The following is a 24,370-nucleotide window of genomic DNA, read 5'->3' on the forward strand; positions in this document are numbered from 1 at the left end:
CTTACAATAACAAACATCCAGGAACTGTCACTAAAAACATGAGCAACGTGAAGAACCCACACCAGGAGAGTGCAGCGAACAAAGAACTACATCTTATAATAACAACCATCCAAGAACTGTCACTAAAAACATGAGCAACGTGAAGAACCCACACCAGGAGAGTGCAGTGAAGAAAGAACTACATCTTATAATAACAAACATCCAAGAACTGTCACTAAAAACATGAGCAACTCGAAGATCCCACACCAGGAGAGTGCAGTGAAGAAAGAACTACATCTTATAATAACAAACATCCAAGAACTGTCACTAAAAACATGAGCAACGTGAAGAACCCACACCAGGAGAGTGCAGTGAAGAAAGAACTACATCTTATAATAACAAACATCCAAGAACTGTCACTAAAAACATGAGCAACGTGAAGATCCCACACCAGGAGAGTGCAGTGAAGAAAGAACTACATCTTATAATAACAAACATCCAAGAACTGTCACTACAAACATGAGCAACTCAAAGAACCCACACCAGGAGAGTGCAGTGAAGAAAGAACTACATCTAATAACAAACATCCAAGAACTGTCACTAAAAACATGAGCAACGTGAAGAACCCACACCAGCAGAGTGCAGTGAAGAAAGAACTACATCTTATAATAACAAACATCCAAGAACTGTCACTAAAAACATGAGCAACGTGAAGATCCCACACCAGGAGAGTGCAGTGAAGAAAGAACTACATCTTATAATAACAAACATCCAAGAACTGTCACTAAAAACATGAGCAACTCAAAGAACCCACACCAGGAGAGAGCAGTGAAGAAAGAACTACATCTTATAATATCAAACATCCAAGAACTGTCACTAAAAACATGAGCAACGTGAAGATCCCACACCAGGAGAGTGCAGTGAAGAAAGAACTACATCTTATAATAACAAACATCCAAGAACTGTCACTAAAAACATGAGCAACGTGAAGAACCTACACCAGGAGAGTGCAGTGAAGAAAGAACTGCATCTTATAATAACAAACATCCAATAACTGTCATTAAAGCATGAGCAACGTGAAGAACCCACACCAGGAGAGTGCAGTGAAGAAAGAACTGCATCTTATAATAACAAACATCCAAGAACTGTCACTAAAAACATGAGCAACGTGAAGAACCCACACCAGGAGAGTGCAGTGAAGAAAGAACTACATCTTATAATAACAAACATCCAAGAACTGTCACTAAAAACATGAGCAACGTGAAGAACCCACACCAGGAGAGTGCAGTGAAGAAAGAACTGCATCTTATAATAACAAACATCCAAGAACCGTCACTAAAAACATGAGCAACGTGAAGAACCCACACCAGGAGAGTGCAGTGAAGAAAGAACTACATGTTATAATAACAAACATCCAAGAACTGTCACTAAAAACATGAGCAACGTGAAGAACCCACACCAGGAGAGTGCAGTGAAGAAAGAACTACATCTTATAATAACAAACATCCAAGAACTGTCACTAAAAACATGAGCAACGTGAAGAACCCACATCAGGAGAGTGCAGTGAAGAAAGAACTACATCTTATAATAACAAACATCCAATAACTGTCATTAAAGCATGAGCAACGTGAAGAACCCACACCAGGAGAGTGCAGTGAAGAAAGAACTGCATCTTATAATAACAAACATCCAAGAACTGTCACTAAAAACATGAGCAACGTGAAGAACCCACACCAGGAGAGTGCAGTGAAGAAAGAATTACATCTTATAATAACAAACATCCAAGTACTGTCACTAAAAACATGAGCAACGTGAAGAACCCACACCAGGAGAGTGCAGTGAAGAAAGAACTACATCTTATAATAACAAACATCCAAGAACTGTCACTAAAAACATGAGCAACGTGAAGAACCCACACCAGGAGAGTACAGTGAAGAAAGAACTACATCTCATAATAACAAACATCCAAGAACTGTCACTAAAAACATGAGCAACGTGAAGAACCCACACCAGGAGAGTGCAGTGAAGAAAGAACTACATCTTATAATAACAAACATCCAAGAGCTGTCACTAAAAACATGAGCAACGTGAAGAACCCACACCAGGAGAGCGCAGTGAAGAAAGAACTACATCTTATAATAACAAACATACAAGAACTGTCACTAAAAACATGAGCAACGTGAAGAACCCACACCAGGAGAGTGCAGTGAAGAAAGAACTACATCTTATAATAACAAACATCCAAGAACTGTCACTAAAAACATGAGCAACTCAAAGAACCCACACCAGGAGAGTGCAGTGAAGAAAGAACTACATCTTATAACAACAAACATCCAAGAACTGCCACTAAAAACATGAGCAACGTGAAGAACCCACACCAGGAGAGTACAGTGAAGAAAGAACTACATCTTATAACAACAAACATCCAAGAACTGTCACTAAAACATGAGCAACGTGAAGAACCCACACTAGGAGAGTGCAGTGAAGAAAGAACTACATCTTATAATAACAAACATCCAAGAACTGTCACTAAAAACATGAGCAACGTGAAGAACCCACACCAGGAGAGTGCAGTGAAGAAAGAACTACATCTTATAATAACAAACATCCAAGAACTGTCACTAAAAACATGAGCAACGTGAAGAACCCACACCAGGAGAGTGCAGTGAAGAAAGAACTACATCTTATAATAACAAACATCCAAGAACTGTCACTAAAAACATGAGCAACGTGAAGAACCCACACCAGGAGAGTGCAGTGAAGAAAGAACTGCATCTTATAATAACAAGCATCCAAGAACTGTCACTAAAAACATGAGCAACGTGAAGAACCCACACCAGGAGAGTGCAGTGAAGAAAGAACTACACCTTATAATAACAAACATCCAAGAACTGTCACTAAAAACATGAGCAACGTGAAGACCCCACACCAGGAGAGTGCAGTGAAGAAAGAACTACATCTTATAATAACAAACATCCAAGAACTGTCACTAAAAACATGAGCAACTCGAAGATCCCACACCAGGAGAGTGCAGTGAAGAAAGAACTACATCTTATGATAACAAACATCCAAGAACTGTCACTAAAAACATGAGCAACGTGAAGAACCCACACCAGGAGAGTGCAGTGAAGAAAGAACTACATCTTATAATAACAAACATCCAAGAACTGTCACTAAAAACATGAGCAACGTGAAGAACCTACACCAGGAGAGTGCAGTGAAGAAAGAACTACATCTTATAATAACAAACATCCAAGAACTGTCACTAAAAACATGAGCAACGTGAAGAACCTACACCAGGAGAGTGCAGTGAAGAAAGAACTACATCTTATAATAACAAACATCCAAGAACTGTCACTGAAAAATGGACAAATTTGAAAACAAAATGGATATTATCAAACAAGAATGCAGTAAACAACTACAACTTCTAAATGGAATAGTAAAAAAAAACAATCTGAAGAGATTCTTGCCTTAGAGGAAACAGTAACTGACCTAGATACTAGAGTGACAGAAAATGAACATCACAATGAATTTCTTCTGAAACAAAACACCAGGCTGATTGAGAAACTGGAAGACCTTGAAAGTAGATCAAGGAGGAATAACATAAGAATATATGGAATTCCTGAGAAAGAAGAGGGTGCTAACATGATTCAATTCCTCAATAAGTGTTTTTCATCAGCACTAAACATGCCTGAATCCTTCTCTTTTGGAATTGAGAGGGCTCATTGGCCCCTGGCAAATCCAGCTTTGTCTCTGAGTTCATCTAACCCCAGGTCTATAATAGTTAGATTTTTTTCCTCACAAGACAAGGACTTAGTGCTGAAATCAGCTTGGACTAATTCCCTTATCAAGATGGGTGAAAAAGTTATCCATTTTGACAAAGACTACACCTCTACAGTCATATCCAGAAGAAAGGAGTATGTTCCTCTAATTAAGTCCTTGAAAAAAAAACAATATTAATGCTCAAATTCTTTGCCCTGCAAGAATAAAAATCACCTTGCCAGAAGGAGTGAAGATCTTTGATTCCCTACAAGAAGGAGTAGAATTTATCCAAAAGAAGAAAATACTGTCGGACATAGAAGAAATGGAATGGTCATCCCAGAGTTTGAAGAGACAGGCAACAAAAAATGGATGGTCTGTGAATGAAGGAGCAAACAAAACTAAGAAACTAAAGGACAAATGAATAAATTCCTTCTAATTTTAAATGCTTTGTTTTATAAATCATAATATATTTGATTATGAAAAGTCTCTATGCTGTAAGGTAATGTGAATCATTTTTATTATTAACTTTCTTTTTTCCTTTCTATATCTACTTCTTCTAATTACATATAGTACTGAGTATTTAAATAACATTCTCTCTCTCTCTCTCTCTCTTCTTTCTTCCTATTCTTTTTTGTTACCAATGTTCCTTTTCTCTCTTTACCCCATTATAAGTACTTTACATACTTTTCCCTTTAAAATAAATACAAATGATGTATGTCTTCTAATTCTTCAGTAATAGTATAATTTGACTTAATACCAAAGTGCATTTTTCTAGTGGGTCAGTGGTGGGGTAACAAGGTGTTTCTGATTAGTGTTTCTAACTAGATGTTTTAGACTCTTTGTTTAGATACATTTAAACATTAATACAGTACATTAATGGTGTTTTATAGATAGCTAAATATAAGTTTTATATATATATATATATATATATATATATATATATATATATATATATATATTATAAGGTTATCTCTCTCTCTCTCTCTCTCTCTCTCTCTGGCCTGGTTAACTGGTGGGTAAATGATTGAAATGTTATAATATGGTTTCAGATTGAAGAAGCTGTTGTTACTTCTAAATAGCTATTTTTATATGAAAGGGTTAAATTTTTCATGATGTTGAAGTTTTGTGAGGAAACTGGTGGTCTGTGTGTTTGTTCTCATTGTGGAGGTTCATGAGTTCATGACATGCACTGACAAGGTAGCTTGACCGTTTTTGTTTTTTTTTTGTTGTTGCTTTCTGTAAACTCTAAAAGCTTCAAGATCTGAATTTCCTGCCGAAAATGCTTTTTTCTTCACTAAAGACAGCTTCTGTTGTGCATGAGCCTATTTAGATACTTTTTAACAAGTTTATGAAGCTGTAGCTTGAGGAAACAAAGTGATGACATCATTTGACCTTTTGAACTTGTTAAATTTTAGGTTGTACTTAGAATTCTTTTCTCTTGAAATTCTGTTATCCTTCACTAGATACTTTAAATGATAAATAATTAGTTCTGATAAAAGTGTTTAACTCCTTTGAAAATGCCTATGTTCTTCTCTTATAGATGCATACATTCTGCAGATTCAATGACACTATTAGTAACTAAATGACATTAAGTGAACTAGGAGCTGCATTAGAAAACTCATTATGCAAATTAATATCAGACTTATGTTATATAACTAAACCTTTAGTAACTAAACACAGGGTTGTGAGGCCTTTTTTTTTCTCCCCCCCCCCATTTCTGATGAAAGACATCAACATAGATATTGTTAATACATGAGTAATATGCGTATAACTGCAAAATATAATAGTTATGTTATAATAAGTGTTATATATATATATTCAACAAATCCTTATATGAAAAATGTTGGATAGATGACTGATAAAATGCTTAAATCATCTGATGTTTCTTGAAAAGTTTTGGAAATATTGACAATCTTCTTACCCTTCAGCTTCTAATGTTATACATACTTTGATCTGATGTGTATTTCTGGCATATCTATGTATTAGAAGTGCAATTATCACGTGACATATTCATATAGCTTTAAATATATTGGACACTCATTCTAATGTATATTTCATGGATTCAGATTTCTTTAGTTGCTTTCATAATGCTTTTCTTTTTTGTCTTTATACTATATTCTAATCAGAGATGGATAATTTGTGTCTTTTTGGTATTGGAAAGGTGGTGGATGGATGGTTTAGTTAAGTTTTTAACTAAACCAGAAACTTTATGTTTCACGTATGTGTTTATAAATAGTTTTGGGCTTTTGAAAGTAGTGCTTAATACATGTTATGCATCCATGATAAGTACATTTTCAGTAGATTTCAAGTCAACACGGTAGAAAGGTCTTTCCGTTAGTAATAACATACACATTATAGTCAATGGCTTATACATGTTTATCATTAAATATTAATGGTTTGAACAATAATGTCAAAAGAGCTGGTTTGCTTAAATATATCAAAATGCATAGAGCCCAGACACATTAAATACACAAATAACACTAAAAGAAGTGAAAGACCAAATAAAAAGATTAAAATATAATAAAGCTCTAGGACTGGGTGGAATAATTCCTGAACTATATAAGGTTTTTCCTGAATATATAATAAATAAAATGATGAGTACCTTTACTATGGTTAACCAAAAATGTATAACACCCCCATCGTGGAAATACTCAATTATCTCCCCCATATTAAAACAAGATAAGTACCCCAAATCTTGTGATTCATATAGGTCAATTTCATTACTAAACACTGATTATAAAATTTTCATGACAATATTAGCTAACAGGATAAAGAAAATATTACCTAATCTAACACATAATGATCAGACAGGGTTCATTTGTCATGGAAAAGTGCAAGATAACATTATTAAATTACTATCATTAATAGACATAGCATGCAAATACAGGAATCAACTAACTATTATTAGCCTAGACATAGAAAAGGCTTTTGATTTGATTAGTTGGTCTTATCTACAAAGAATTCTGATTGGTTTTGAATTCTCCTCAGAGTTTGTCAACTTATTAATGAAAATTTATAGTGGGGCACAAACTTATGTGAAAATAGGATCATGTCTATCTTCACCACTAGAAATCCTCAAGGGAACTAGACAAGATTGTACTTTGTCACCATTATTATTTGCTCTTTCAATGGAACCTTTTGCTACATATATCAGAAACAAGCAAAATATATAAATTCTTTCAATTTAATAAGGACTATTGTCCTAAGATACAATTATTTGCTGATGATATGTTGTTAACATTGGGTGATATTGATGGCTCTTTGCATGACGTTATAAATACCTTAAGCAAGTTTGAAAGAATTTCAGGGCTTAAATTTAATCATAATAAATCCAAAACATTACTAATTAACAAAAAAATCAACAAAAATCTAAGAGAGAATAGCCTGTTTAATTGGGAGAATGATGTATTAGAATATTTGGGTGTCAGTATAAAGAGCACATGGAAAGAGTCTGTTAAACTAAATTACAATAATTTAATAACCACCATTAGTGAACTAATCAAAAGATGGAATAAAATGTTCTTCACAATGGAGGACAGACTCTCTATAATTAAAATGAAAATGTTTACCTATACAGTCATTGATAGCACTCCCTCCCAAAAACTTATTTAAAAAATTAGATTCCATGCTACTTATTTTTTTTATGGTTGCCCGTAAAACATAGGATTGCATATAAATGGCACATTAGAGCTTGGAACAGTAATGGGATAGCATTCCCTAGCTTAGATCTTTATTGCAAATCAGTTATAATTAATGTAATATCACATTGGATCACACCTACCTATATATCTGACTGGAAAACAATACATGAGATTCATATAACTGATGTCAGAACTATAAAAATTAAATTTAAGGAACAATATGGAATAAGTAGAGTTCATTGGCTTTTACATGAATGTTGTTTATTTAATAAGAAATGTGATCATTTTTCTTATGGCATTAATCAAATATTTAATAACTTTAAAAATATAATTGATTGTAATTACAACATTAAACAATTTATATTTCTTATATTCCCTATAGCATACTCCCCTGATTACCTGGATTCTATCAACATCAATGCGATGCAAAAACAAAAAGGAAAATAGCTTGATATTTTGGCATCAATTTATTGAAAATAAGAGTATCAAACCACTAAATTCTCTTTTATGTACTTTTGATAATAGTCAAGACAGTTGGTTGTTTATAGACTCATTACAGCAGTTTATAGAAAACAAAATACGAGTATCAATCAACCTAGAGAGCTTATACTGGCTCGAGGCTAACCCCTATCCCAACATGCTTAGCGGTAGCTACCCAGATCTCATTTGTGACAGCCCACAGTAGACAATAATAGTAAAATTCAAATTTTACTAAGCTCTTACACATAAGGAAACCTTGAGTATAAAGGAACAATCCACATTCAAAGGTTAGGAAGGAAAAAGGAAAAACAAAGCATGGTTAACTAACCTGATATGTCAACAGGAAACTCAGCCAATGTAACCAATGAAGGACTTCCTCTCGATCCTCCAGGAAGGGGGAAGGAGGGGGGAGGCAAGAAGGAAGGCGATATGAAGGACAATAAACATGGAACGTTATGGTAGGTACATAACTTCTTTATGTTATGTTGTCCCAATCTTGCCTTCATTCTTGCTGGTTGGGACTGCATCCCCAGCAGCTGGTTCTTGGGTGGCTCAATGGAATAAACTCTTCAGGACCGTGGAACCAAAGGATGCCCTGTTCCAGGAGACCACATCCACTTTGTAATGAGTGATAAAGGTATGAGGATTTGCCCATGTTGCTGCTGCACAGACTGAATCTAAAGCCAATTTGTCTTGGAAGGCAACAGAGGTAGCCAAGGCCCTGGTTGTGTGTCCTCTGACTTTCTCTGGAAGCTTCTTGTTACACAAATCATAAGTATAGATGATTGTATCTGACAGCCACTTTGATAAGGTCACTTTTGAAACTAGATAACCTTGTTTATTATCAGCAAAAGATACAATTGATCTGATTTTCTAAAGTCCTTGGTCCTGTGTAAATAAAAGAGTAATTGTCTATGAACATCCACTTGGTAGAGTCTACACTCTGCCTTGTTGCCATAATTGGGGAAGAATACAGGAAGCTTGATGGACTGATTTAAATTATACTCTGAACACACCTTTGGCAAGAAGGAGGGATTGGTTCTGAGAGAAACTCTATCTTTGTGGAAGATGAGCTACGGCGGGTGAATAGATAAAGCCTGTAATTCTTAGACTCATCTAGCTGAGGTGATGACGATCAAGAAGAGGGTTTTCCAAGACAGAAATTTCAGGGGACAAGATGATGCTGGTTCAAAGGGTGGAAGAATCAGAGAGGCCAAAACAAAGTTTAGGTCTTGGGGGGGGCTTCTCTTATCGGGGCCGTAAAAGGGTTGTACCTTGTAAGAATGCTTTGCACAGCTTATGGGACATGATATTTGAGCCCAACTTTCCCACATGAAAATTGGAGATGGCAGTCAGTTGGACCATAATGGTAGCTGCAGCTGCCCCTCATTCAAACATTTCAGCCAGGAAATCAAGAATCTTGGGAACAGGATCAGTGAAGGGATCAATATCATTTTTCTTTGCCCAATAAGAGAACCTCTTCCATTTGCTTGCGTAAATCTTTCAGGTAGTGGGCTTGTGAGAAGACACCGGGATGTGCTGTACTGCCGGGGAAATGTTGGGGAGCCTGGCTAAGACTACAAGTGGCGAAACCAAGCTGTCAGCTTGAGAGTTTGAAGGGAGGAGTGGAGCACGCCCGACTGATGCATCAGGAGGTCCGGAACTGGGCCCAGGATCCAAGGCTCCACTTGTAGATGATGGCAGAGAAACAGGAACCATATCTGATGAGGCCAGTAAGGAGCAATGAGGATGAGCTTGCAACCCAGTGATTTTGCATTCTGAAGTACCTTTGGGATCAGAGGAAAAGGTGGAAAGCACAATTGTGAACAAGTGCATCCCTGTGTGGCTGTCCCTGTGGGGGGACTAAGGTGAAATAACTGCTGCATTTGTTGTTGAGTGAAGTGGCAAAAAGATCGCAGCATGGCTGGTCCCATTTGTGAAAAATCAAGTCCATAACTTCTTGCTTCAGGGACCACTCATGAGGCATGAGGATAGCCCTGCTGAGCCTGTCCGCTATCACAATGGATTTCCCGGGAATGTGCTTTGCAGTCCGAAAACATTGGGAAGGCATCGCCCATTGCCATACTCGAAGGGCCTCCTGACGCAAGGGGTAAGATCTGGTCCCGCCTTGTTTGTTGATGTACCATACCACTGACATATTGTCTGTCTGAAATGCAATAGTTCCAGTAGGTAGAGTCTTGAAGTTCTTGCAATGCCAGCTGCACCGCTCTCATCTCTAGAACACTGATGTGCAAGCGGTACTCGTGTGTCTGCCACATTCCTTGGACAGTTTGTCCCAGATAATGCCTCCCTCCACCCTATCTGTGAGCCGTCCATGGTCACTGTGGCTACTGGTTGGGGGTCTAGAAAGGGTCTGCCCAGAGTTACCTGGGGGGAGACAAGCCACCACACTGAGTCATTTTTGCAGGATTCCGTGATCGAGATCATGTGTGACATTGGTAAATCCTGGAACGACCATTGGATGAAAAGAAGCCACTGCAGAATTCTCATGTGGAAGCGAGCCATAGGGACTACAGTAATTGCTGCCGCCATTAAGCCCAGGACTTTCAATACCTCTCTTGCCTGAACTCTCTTCTTTTTCATGAGGACTGAAACTTGCTGATGAATGGTTAACGAATGGTCTTGAGGCAACTTTGTTATCATGGCTCTTGCATCTAAGTCTGCCCCTATGAAGTTAATACACTGACAAGGCAACAAGGCAGACTTTTCGTAGTTTATGGTGATGTCTAGCTGGGAACAGGTTTGAATTGTGTAGTCCCATGCTTTGATCAGTTGATGCTTAGTGGTAGCAGAGAGGAGCCAGTCGTCTAGATATGGAAACACCTGGAATCCTAGACATCTCAGGTGAGCCGTGACCACTGCCATACACTTGGTGAACACCCTGGTGGCTGTGGTGAGACCAAAGGGCAGAGCTCTGAACTGATAATGACTGTGCCCCCCACACACCCCCTACTTAAATATACCAACTCCGAGATCGCACTACAGTGCCGAAAATGGCAAAGTAACACAAGCGGCCAAGCGAATTCTTTCCCTGGGAAAGATTTCACTTAAAAGCTGCTTCGCTATTTTGCCTTTTTGTTGTTTTAAGTTCGGCCAAGACACATTCGATAGAATGCATCTTCGGATATCTAATAGGAACACGAACACCGGATACCTACAGAAATCTACATAAACACAAGAAGATGCATATTCCAGACATATAGTGGTCAGTACCAAACTCCAGATCTGGAGCTATAAAGAAAAGGTATTTTGCACTAATTCACTGTGCTTCAGAGATAGAATGGAGCAGAGCAGCTGAGTGCTGGAAGTAATTACAGTGACACTGATTAACACAAAGTACTGAAAGTACTGCAGCAAAAGAACTGCAGCATTTCTGGGCATACTGTACAAGGAGTGGACAGAATAAATGAAATTATTCAAGACAACAACATGTACACCAGTGCATGCGGAGTTGTGGAGAACATGCACTGTACAGGAAACAGGCATCATCAAATCAGAGATGCAAACAGGTTGCCATCATATTAAAAGATTAATACAGTTTTAAAGAGAAACTAACAAAGGTATGTGTGCATATATTAGAAAAAGGAAAACTCATCATGATTTTGTCATAATGCATTAGTTGGATGGCAGGAAATAGAAACAGTACAGTAGAGAAAAAAAGCAGATAAGGGGAATAAAGGGGAGGATGGAATGGAGACATGACACTACAATACATACTGGCAAAGGCACAAAAATAGTGCTTTTAAATCTATTATGCTCAGATTGCTGGGCAGGTTTCTTCCTACTGTACATTTATCTATCTATCCTATTTTTTCCAAAGTGGTGTTGTTTACCACCCTGCATTGTACTTAATTCCAAATCCCCCCTTTCATTGATGTACTACAACATTATATCTAATGTGAATGTAATTCCACTTATTTAGTGCACATGCCCCCCAATGTGGATGTGGTTCCACTTATTTGGTGCACACACACCCATCCTCCCACCTTCGCGTTCCTCTTGAGATGCATTACTATTCATTTACCTACTGTAATCACTTTGTAGATATAGCTGATGTCTTCTTTCTTACTTCTGACTTCAGGGTACTACATATTCAAGGTTTTTCCTGCCTTTTTTCCTAGTTCTTGTCTACATATATGTCAATATTCATGTGGCTTTTTGGACCCTTTTCATTGGTATAATTTCTGAAAATCTATGTTGCCTCTAGGCATAAACACAGTACTCTTGCTGAGGCATCACCTAGTATGCTGCCTTTATTACATGGTATGCTGTAGGCCACTCCTTTAAGTACACATCCTGGCATATTTCTGTCTTTGTTACTGTTTTATCAGATATTTGTAGAGTAGCTATATCTAATGTAATCCTGAACCTTAAGTAACCATCTAGGCATACATTCTCCAATGTGACCATTCTTACTGGTAAGTCCTACTTGGTTTGCCAAAAAGTTCCGTACACTTTTCAGCACTGAATCTTAAGAGTGACAGCAATCATCAACTCACATCACCAGTTTTCTTTGGTTCCTGATCAGGTTAATGGTCCAGTCCAGCACATCACAACACAGTATCATTTATGTTGATATCAGCACCCTATTAGAAGTGCCTTATTCACCAGTGTGAGTACTGACACCTTAAAAATAAACTGCAATTCAAAGAGAAAAACACTGAAATATGAAAATGATAGTTACACCTTTCAGGCATCTTTTCAGAAGGTTTCAGCCACAACTGAACTTACCTTACTGTTTTTCTCCACACTCCTGTGTTCAGTTGTTTGCTTGTCACTCTTCTGTGGAAAGAGTGTTGAGGGCCTTGTTGAAGTCTGGGCACACACCATCTACTAAGTTAACCATGTCCATCTTCAGTGCTACTCAACTATGCAACTGTATGAGATTTGCATGGCATGAACTATAATTTATTTACTTATTTATTGCATTGTAAGTCTGAATGGGTAAGAGCCCATTTTCAGAGGAGGCCAAGGAAAAAAATTCCAAAGTATTGCAAAGCATTTTAAGCACAATAATTTTACAGTCTTTAAAAATAATACAAGAAACGACTGCAGTTTAAATAATTATACCAAGTTAGACATAATATGAAAACACTGATCATAAATAGATACAAGTTACATGAGAATGACTGAAGAGTTAGAGAAATTTTAGCCAGTTTATAAAGTAAATGTAAGTTAATATAATGCAAACATGAATTGCAACACAAAGTGAAAAAAAGCAGGCTTATGGTATATTTAGAGAGAAAGCCAGGGGAGAGAAATTGATAAAAGCAATGAAGAGAGAGAAAAAGAAAGAGTGAGAAGATGTAAGGTACGAATAGGTATCTGCCCACATTTTGGGATACAGTTTATCATGGCAATAAGCAAGAACAACACCAGCTTTTAGCTAAGAAGTCTTTAAGCATGCTTTTGAAGGATGGGTGGAAGGGTACTGACCTGATGGATAGAGAGTTCCAGTCCTTAGAAGCAGGTACAGACAATTCACAGTAGATTTGATAGGTTTGTGGACAAACAGGAGTTTTTGGTCATATGGGCAGGGTTAGGACTAGATGGGGTATTCTTGGTTAGAGATCCTGTACTTTCTATGAAATAAGAGTTGAATTATATTGCGGTTTCAAGTAATGAGTTATTGGGGTTGAATTTATAGCCAGGATGCAAGATTTCTTCACAGCGACTATTCTTACTGAATCCATGCTGGTTACAATCTTGCATTTGCTTTCAGGTATTTCATTAGGCAGCTTCTCAGAATTGTCTATCTTTTCAAGTACTGACATAAGTATAATGAAATACCACTCTTGGACACCACAACTGCCCCATTCTTGCCTGCTGGTAGCACCTCATCATCACTTCACTTCATAAACAATCCCACAGAGGACTGGAGCATCTAAGCTTTATGAAGGAGGTAGTGGGTAATAGTCTGTGTTTGAGTAAGTCAGTGATATGATGAGGTGTTGGAGTCCATCTTCCCAGGACACGGGGTAAGAAAGCATGAAACAAGTTTAACAGGGAAACAGCTGCACATGTGCTAGCTGCAGTCAAGAGGTGAACAGAATCAAGGAATACTTACACTCGGAGCAGAATGAGATATTTTCATACAGATGCAAAATATGGGCATGAGAATGGGTCAAATGAAAAATGATTACAAGCATTTTTCAAGTTATTTGCATTTGTTAGTCAGGGTAAAGTACTGATTCACACGGACTAGTGAATTTATTTGCAATTGTTAACTGGAATAGAGCATTGACTTTTTTCAGACATAGCCCATGAACATTGTCTGAGTAAACAACTTGCTCAGATTAAACAAATGTAGGCTGTGAGAATCAAACCATGGCTATAGGAAACAGCTCATTAACAGCTCAAACCCTTAATCATTTGCTCAAACTGCCACACACTTTGCACTAAATGCCAGATGGCAGTCGATGAATATCTGGTCAGATGCAGAAGATATGCATTTGATGTGAACTGTAATTATATAATTGGAAAACTATTGGGTAATTGGGCTGCTACTGAATTCAGCACGGGCACCAAATACTCTGGTTCACATGTCAGATACCTCACCTTATTTGTAAAAGTGCACAATGGGTATGGTAGTCAACCAGGTGATGAATGTGCACAATATAAATACCCAGCTATGAATACTGGAACTCTAGAGAGACAAAAAGGCACATTTTGCTATACATCTCCTATCAAGAAAGAGAGCTAAGTAAGCAATAAAACCAACAGGGTGTATGTTATTGTGTAAATAACGCCTACTCAGGAGTGTTCTAAGGCCCGATGTTGTAGGTGGAGGGCCTCTACACCCCTGGAAGGGCATTATTTTTACAATAACATATACCCTGGAGGCCATTATTGTGCTTAGAGAATGGGCAACCTGTTAAATTGCTTTGTATTTCCTTGTCTTTTTTTTTTAATCACTATAAATAGTTTTTTAATAGTTTTGATGTAAAATAGTTTCTCCGCCTACTGTTTCAAACTTGCTGTAGCATATGCTGGCAAATCATTGGTGGTTGAAGTCACTAAATAATGAGTTACATTTGAGTTTCAGACTGTATCATAACTCTCAACTAATCAGGGACAAATCAGGAATAAATCTCAATGGAATCTCAGACAAATCCAGAAGTAATCAGGACTCTTTCAAAACATTAGTACTCTTCATCTGAGACATTGACAGAATAAGAGAATGCAAATTAATATGCATTTAGTACAAAAATCTATAACTCTGTCTACTGCCATTGTTTATTAGGTGTAATTCACCACCTTTTCTCCCAAAGCCCCCAGTTTTAGAAGGGATTAAGTGAAGTAGAGCTAACATTTTAGTCAAAATCAGGGATAGGGGAAAGGTATGGACTTCATTTCCTTTAGAAAATGGATATTAATATAAATAATGTTATTACAGCAACTTTCTAATTTTATAAGAGTGATATTTCAAATTTGTCTTTATTTTTGAGACTCTACCGCCCATTATTTTAGGCTTGATCTGGATTTCCTGAGCTAAGAGACTGAGAGTTATGCATACTTCTTATCTGAAAGAGTTGCATTCACTGCTTAAACTCTCCCTCTTTCTTACTGTCTTACACACACACACACACACACACACTTTGTAGTTTTTATTGTCTGTTTTAATTTTATACTCACTAAACAGCAAAAGTGCTGCTTAGCAAGTGTAAAATAATGGCGGCCATTAGATCCGTTACAATCTAAACTCCACAGCAGCTTAACATGCTGCTGTGAAGTGGCGGACTCATTTTTCAGTGGGCACTACCTGCACATTAACACCCTGCTGGAGAACCTTCATTCTCCAATCAGATTGGTGATATACAGGTCACTCATTCTGATGAAAGGGAGATGGCAGTAATAATAGCAGGACAATGAATCAGAACTGAAACCAAGTCAAAGTATTACAACACTGTCAATATGAAAGTGAATAAAGATAAATTTCAAACAGTATGCCATTAAGAAATGTGGTGGTCATTTTCTTATACTTACTGAGCAATAAGCAGATGCAAACATGGTATGTGATATTATTAACAAGCTCCGAAAGACAACCCCTCATTAATGTGATTCTCACAGATAATTACAGTAGCTGTACAACTTCACAACTTGTCAGATTTAACTGTACCTCTAAGGAAGTTGCTTGGGCAAGATGTAGCCTGGAGACGAGCAAAATACAAGTTCTGAAACACTAAAGGGACTGGTAGCTATTGTACCTCCACTAAAATATTTTTATTCAACAAGTCCTTATTACACTTCAAGTAATACTGCTTCTGTGTACAGAGCACTGTCTGATGCACAAACCAGATATGCACAGACTACAAAAAAATGGCAAAAAATATTGTTTGGATGTCAGAAGAGTCCATGAATTTGTATGTGATAAACATATTAAAGTAGAGATGAGAATGAGCCACTGCAAAGCACCTTCAGAAAATCACTACATAAAACATCTGCAAGAGTGCAAAGAATGTTGCTGATGCTTCAGAAATACAATGTAAAGGCAGACTGATGTCTGTTGCTGACATGTAGTAGAACATATCTGGATGAATATAAAGAAGATTTGCTGTAGCAAGAGCTGGAAGTTAGGTATGTGACACCAATTCCAGTATCTCCTGGAAAACTACAGAAAATAAAGACAGATACCAGCTTAATAATCTCAATTTTCTTTTAAGTGTTGATTATTCAAGGTACTTAGAAGTTGTGTATTTGGAAGGTACTTCTTCTTCTTCTTTCGGCTTTTCCCGGTTAGGGGTCACCACAGCAGAAATCCAGTCCGCTAATCATTGGCAGTAGATTTTTACGGTGCTGAGGTGCCACTCCGATGCCCAACCTTCAACAAAGGCATGCCCATTTACGCATGTCTTTCATACTCCACTCGACCGCGGGGAGGACATGCAGACTCCACACAGAAGGTGCTCCAGCCGAGAATCGAACGGGAGAACCTCTTGCTGTAAGGCGACAAGGCTACAGCTGCACCACCGCGGGATAGCATCTAATGTGGTAAAATATGCTAAAATCAGTCTTTGCTATACATGTAAGTAAGTAACGTCAAACAAATGTCTGCAGCGGTCAGTTAAGAATTCTAGAATTCCTGTAAAGCTTACAGGACGCAGTATATTACTTCAGGAAGCAAGCTAGCTATAGTCTAATGGGCAAGGGGAATGCATGGTTAAAACAATGAAAAATATGATGAAGATATATGATCTGTCAGTTTAGATGGATATTCATCTTGCATTGTTAGACTATGGAGATACAACTTTATGACTTGTTAGTCCATAATCATCACTATCATAATTATTTACAAAATGTTGGTGTGCACAATTGTCATTTGCTGATGGTGCAGGAGTACAGTACTGGCATTGATTTATGAACCCATAGGGATATCACAGTTTCATAAATGAATGCTGATAATGTATTTGTGGTCATAGCAGAATGGCCAAGTGCTCAGGGTGTGAATGTGAGGAAACAAGTTAGCAAGCAGTTATTTAGAATTACCAGAGCATAGAAGATTTTTTTTTTTTTTGGCCCTTACCTGTGAGTTTGGGAGTGTTAGTTTGGGGAACTGCACAAGATGTTAGATAACCTAGCAACAATCCTAGCAACAGTTCTGGAGATCAAAGATGCCAAAATGAAATCTTCATCATTATTTGAAGAAAAGACAGATGGAACCAAAGCAATACTGCAATGAAATTGCCAGAAATGTATCATGTCTATGAGAAGGGGAAAGAGAGAGAGAGTGACATTAGATGAGAATTTGGAAAAAAAAATCTCAAAAATCACTGTAATAGGTCCTCACTACACTCCAAGTTCATACACTGTACAAGGACCAAACATGCAGTTGTACAACAGCCCTGGAATTCGTGAACAATTGTGTAGGCTTTGCATGAAGCCTGCACAACATTTACATGATAGTGTGATGAGCAGCAGCACTAATCGCATATGCATGCTGCTCATCACACTTACATTAATACAAGCACATTTTTGTGGCCAGCAACAATGTTTGCAGCCATAACAATGTGTTGAGGCAGCATGAGCACACACAGCAAACAAACAAGCTTGTCTATGAGCAAAACTGTTAAGCGTGCTCACACGGACAGCACAAAGAGCTGCATAATGCAACTACAGTACAAAGTCGATTATCTGAATGCAACCTTCCAAAGATTATGGGTAGGAAAAATCACAACGTCTGAAAAAATATACATTACATGTATTCGCTTCTGTGCATGCTTTTAGCTTGTATCCCACTCATGTGCAAAAAATATTCTTCACTGGCCACTGGAATCGCTGAATGGTTGAAAAATGTATTCCCTGTGTGCAGAAAAAACAAGATTTTAGAAGTTTTCTATCCAGTTCAATGTGTGCTTGATTATCTGAACAGTTTGATTACCCGAACTACCCTAGGTCTCAATTAATGCAGATAATCAACTCTCTACTGTAATGCAAGCTATAATAGGCACAGAAAGTGTACTGAGGACAATGTGCACAGAAATCAAAGGTATGTATACAGCAATATGTAAGAAGGGAGGGTAAATGTTCAAATTGAACTAAGATAACTGACTTAAAGGTGCTTATGTCACAAAGACAGTTTTATGATAATAAAATTGTGCAATATGCATGTCATAATAATTAATGGGGGGGTCACACTTCCTGAACAAATATAGCTAAATAAACGCAGACATAATATTACAGGATATCACAGTTACACAAAGTAACATTGTAACAGAGGGGATTACATGAGATATAAATGTCATTAACATGCTGAGCTGAGACAGGAACAGTACATATATTAGAGGAAATTTGTATAGCGTGTATTTCTTTAATATAACATGTTGGAAAATGTGAATGGCTCAGAAGCCACAATAACCTTTAGCAAGAATCTAACCCATGTCATCAATGTTACCACTGAACTGTGTATTAACTGTGTATGCTACAGAAATGAGCATAACACCTGTATGAGGAGGATCAACCTTGAAGGGAATTTTGAACTTTAATACTCTAGTGGTAGCTGGTGACTTCAAATCAAAGCGGGGCTGCAGGAGACAGCTGAATGGGTTGGGGCAAAGCTATAATCCAGATAAGGAAGAACCAGTGCAAATATAAGCCAATAAACAATCAAAAGCACTGTGTAGAGGAGTACGAAACACCGGTCATCCCAGTAATAATCACAAGCGTTTATTTGTAGAATAAATGAATGATAAAAGCATTAAACGCCAACTGAAATACAGCGTTTTTCGTCTGAACTTCAGACTTCTTCAGACATCGGTTGTAACAATTAAACAATTAACCAATGACCAATATATATACACAATCCCATTCAAAAGGTCCAATAAAAACCAACAATTCATGAATTATTTATCAATGACATATAAAATGGAGCAAAATACATATTTATTTTTTTTTATTTTATTTTATTTTACATTTGTTGACCGGGCTAGTCCAACTGGATACATGTCCATTTTCAGTGGAGGCCCGGGGAGAAAAGCTCCAAGAACAGGGTTACATAAACAAATACAAGGACAAAGCTGAAACAAGTAAATACACTGATGATTAAAGGCAAAATAAAGCAAGCAAGTAGTTATATATATAATTTAAAAGAGATACAGACTTGAACAGATGGACTAACAGGGCTACATTGTGGACCCTTAAGGTTTTTGGGTTGGATGGAGGCTTAGAGAGGCCTAGGTGAGGCAGGGACGTTAACTATTAGTCTGGATTAGAGCAGGGGCATAGCCATTGGGACTTCAGGAGTGCTCTGAGGTGTATTTTAAATTGGTGCAGAGAGGACATAAGTCTTAGGTTGTTTGGGAGGGCATTCCAGGATTTGCCAATGGAATTGGCATATAGTGCTTCACCACCGGAGTTGTTAGATTTAATGGTCAGTACTTGTAGACTATTGGAAGACCTGAGGGACGTAAGGTTGGAGTAGGGGGTAAGTATTTTGTTCAGTGAAGGGGTTTTATCTGGATGGTTGATAATTTTAAAAGCCTCAGTGAGTTGGTTGAGTTTGAGAATGTTAGGCAGTTCCAGCCATTCCAGTGTCCTTAGATTTAGGCAGTGATGGGTGCGATAGGGCATTCCAGTTATGAATTTGGCTATGTGATTATAGGTAGTAGAAAGTTTATTAAGCTCTCTCTTATGGAGGAAGGAGAATATCGGGGAGGCATAAAGGAGTGTGGAGAGGAGGTGGGTTCGGGCAATTGTTAGTTTGGTGTGCGGGGTTAAGAAGGTCTTTATTCTATACATGGACCCAAGTTTTTTGTTGACCGACTTAATGGTTAGGTTTACATGCATATCAAATTTAAGTTTGTGGTCTATGGTCACCCCTAGTAGTTTGGTTTGGGAGACTGGGTAGATTATGGTACCATTGTTGGAGGACACATAGAAGGTTGGATTGTGGGTGTTGGGAGGTTCTATTCCTTGGGCGGTAGCTGGAGTGGGGAAAAATAGAAGTAATTTGGTTTTGGTTGGGTTAAGTAGGAGTTTTAGTTCTGAGAACCATTTTTCGACTGTGGAAAAGCAGTTTTGGGTTGTGGCTTGGAGTTTGGCGAGAGAGATGTCAGAGCAGATCAGGGTGGAGTCATCTGCATATTGAATGCGGTGGCTTTGGGAATGATAGAGTGTAGACCATTTATAAAGATGGAAAAAAGAAGGGGACCAAGAATAGATCCTTGGGGAACACCAATATTAGTGGGGAGTAGGTCTGATAGCCTATTTTGCCACTGGACTGCCTGTTTTCTGCAAGAGAGGTAGGCATTAAACCAACTTATGGTTGGTTTGCTAAGATGAAAGGTTTCCAGTGTGTGGAGCAACTGTTGGTGGTTGACCATATCGAAGGCTTTCGATAGGTCTAGAAAGAGCGCAGAGGATATTAATTTGTTATTGCGGTTGTAGTTGACTGAGTCAACAAAGGAGAGGAGAGCAGTGGTTGTGCTGTGATGGGGGCGAAAGCCATGTTGGGTGTTGGATAGTAGGTTATTTTGTGTGAGGTGGGTAATGAGTTGCTTGTGAACACAGCGTTCCATAATTTTGGCTAGAGGAGACAGTATTGCTATGGGTCTATAGTTAGAAGTGTCAGTGGAGGACCCTCCTTTATGGAGAGGGATGATATAAGAGATTTTCCAAATAGAGGGAATAGAAGCTTCAGAAATGGTCCGGTTGATCAAGATTGAGACAGGGTAGGCTATGGCGTCAGATGCTATTTGTAAGTATTTGGCTGGGAGCAAGTCAGCCGCTAGGGTGGTTGGTTTAAGTTTTTTCAAAAGGGTACGAATATAGGAGGTGGAGGTACGTTGTAGGTTGAAGGCAGTTTGGGTTGGATCTTTGGTTGAGGGTGCAGCCGAGGGAGAAGTGGCAAGTTTACTGGCGAGGGACTGGATGGTCTCAGTAAAAAAAGAATTAAAAGTGTTGGCTATTTCAGTTGGATCTTTATCCATGAGTTTTTCAGGGGTGGGGGTGGTAGATTTACCTGGATGAAGGAGGTGATTGAAACCAGCCCAGAATTTTTTAGGATTATACTGATGTTTATCTTGGAGGTGACAGAAATATTGTTTTTTATCAGACATAACGGCTGCTTTGGTTGAATTTCTAAGCTGCAGGAACTTGATGCGATCTAGGGGGGTTTTGTGGTTCTCCATTTGCTCCAGGCCTGGTCTCTGAGTCTAATTTTAGATTTAGTATCTTTTGTCAGCCAAGGTGCAATACGTTCCTTAGTTCTAGTAAGTCGCTTAGGAGCATGAGAGTCAAGTATCTTGAGGAAAGTGTCATTAAAGTATGATACACTCTCATCTAAAGGTAGGGTTTTTAGGATGTGCCAGTTACATGCCTTGAGATCAGCAAGAAATTGGTCTGGGACAAAATTCTTGCTGTTCCTAACTAGTCTAGTTATGGGGGGATTTGTAGTTGGACATTTGTGTTTTATAATAAAGGTAATAAGGTGGTCACTAAGGTCATTGGGAAGGGTCCCTGCGGTATAGTTGTTAGGATCCTTATTAGTAAGAATCCAGTCAATGATGCTCTCCTTTTGTTGGGCATGTCCAATTCTAGTGGGAGAAAGAATATTTTGGGAGAATCCATGTAAGTTAATGGGGAGAGGGTTTGATTGAGCAGAGTAGAGAGACCAGTCAATATTAACATCTCCTAAAATTATAGTTTCTTGGGGATAGTTGTTAGCAAGCCAACTAAGAGTTTGTTCTAGGTTTTCAACATTTTTGCCTGGTGGTAAGTAAATTACTATGAGATTAATACTTTTTTGGTTGTTTAGGGATAGCTTCAGGGCAATCAGTTCCAGGTTAGGAACTTTTGGGGGTTGGAGTGAATTCATTGTGATGTTCAAGGAGTTCTTGAACATGACAGCTATTCTCCCGCCCTTTCTAGTTATTCGATCGGCCCTGAGGATGTTATACCCAGATGGGATGATTTCCTCATCCTTAGTGCTTGGTTTGAGCCATGTTTCTGAGAGACACATGATGTCAGGGGAGTGGGTTTCGAGCATGGCATGTAAGTTGTGAACTTTATTGTTGATGCTTCTTAGATTAAGGTGAAGCATAAGGAGGGAGTCCGCTGGGCTTCTGGCTGCGTTGAGGGGGTTAGGGCCTAGGTCACTATTAGGGCCTGGGTTAGGGTGGATATCACCGTCTTTTGTGATGGATTTTTTCAAATAATCAAGTATTTTTTGGAGTTTAATTAGTAGTTTAAGATGGTCCCTTGTTGAGGATACTTTCGGGCGACAGAGAGTATGGTGAATTCTTTTAGGGATCAGGTGAGTAGCAGGGTAGTGAGAGGGAGGGATGAGATTGGTGGGATTATGGGAATACAGGGAGGTCTGACCCTTGGGGAGGTAGACTCCTGTTAGGGCTTGGGTTTCATAACTTGTTAAGAGATAAGGTAAAATAAGGAGTAATGGTACAAGGGGGAGGGTGGTAAATGAGTTTTTATCCATGGTGAGGGGTGAGGTTGATGCGTGGATAGAGCTAGGGGAGTTGCCTTGGTGCAATTGGTATGTAAAAAGCTGGAGGTGGGAGTAGAGTGTGTTAATGGAAAGAGTTTGGTAGGTGGGCGGAGTAGCCTTAGTAATAGAGACAGGCAGAGAAATGGAGGGGAGAAGGAGGGAACAGTTGTGATTGGGTGGTGGTAAGGGGGGTGGGCTTGATGACCAAATAAATGTGGAGGTAGTGGGGGTGGGTGAGAATAGGGGGCAGGGAGGGGAGCGGAGCAAGCCCGAGCGTAGCGAGGGCAAAGCGGTGCGGGGACTACACCACAAAGATTTCCCTGGGTCTTAAAGGTAACCAGGTTCAACAGCAGCTTACTTTAGTTTTGTTAGAAATAACCTGTTTTCAGTTGGAGTTATAGCTGCCTAATTCCAGCAGCAGAACGCTAGACAATTAAAAAACAGTCGTATAAGGATAGTTCTTTACCCTGAGTCACTTGTATTATTTACTGTAGGAATCAGAGGTATTTGGAGGAGAGTTGTTTGTGCATTCGCACTAGAAGAGGGTCCTGTGCCACGCGGTGTGCGTCTAGCTTGGGGGCTATCTAAGGTGGAAATAATGAAGAGAGATAGTATCTTTAGTGTTAGGTACCTTAGTTTAGTAATAGCCTGTAAGAGACAGTTAAACAATACAGTAGGTAAGTAAAGAACATAAGCACAATTCAGCAGGAAATACTGTTCTTAAGCACTATGTAACAGCTGGTAGGACTATGCAGAACTTACTTTCCAGAGCGACGCTAAAATACGCCACAAGGCATGCAGTTAATCAGGAAGAGCGTGCTCTACGAGTAAAACACACACGCTAAACAGTATTGCTATTATTACAAAGTGTACACCAGAAATGAGGCAAAGTTTGGCTTGCTAGTAGCAAAACGCGTGCTCTACAAGCAAAACACACACGCTAAACAGTATTGCATATAGAACCATGTTTGTGTTTGAAATGCTTATTCCAATGTGAAACCAATAAATATATTAGTAGATATATTAATTTAATTTATATAAATCAAATATCTTAAAACTATTAAAAGGTTAAAATGAATCTATTAAATAACTGTGCATTTATTTACAAAACTAATACAACACCCCCCTCTAGTGGTCTATCTAAAATATATATAGAACACTAAAATAGTGCGAAACTAAATAATGGAATTTTCTTTAATGTAATTCTTTAAAATTATATACAATTACACATAAATAAATAACCATAATTATATCTCATAAAAATGTTTGATTAATAACACTCAAAAAATATATGTTATAATTCATAAATCCAACCTCCAAGGGTACATAAAACGTCATTTATAATCTAGCAGCTCTCATTTTAAGGACAGGTGCAAGGGAAATATAATCATTCAGTCCTGGGTATCTATTGGCTTCTAGAACCACTTGCCAATATAATTCCCTATATTCAATCCTAGTTTCCCATGGTCCACCCCTCTCATCTACTTCCACTTCTTCTATCACAAAAAACTTATATTTAGCTAAAGGGCAAAGAGTAGTGTGTCTGTAC

The sequence above is a fragment of the Protopterus annectens genome, chromosome 10.part0 (genome assembly GCF_019279795.1).
Source record: "Protopterus annectens isolate FY-2018-M chromosome 10.part0, PAN1.0, whole genome shotgun sequence".
In the NCBI taxonomy this organism is placed as follows: domain Eukaryota; kingdom Metazoa; phylum Chordata; order Ceratodontiformes; family Protopteridae; genus Protopterus; species Protopterus annectens.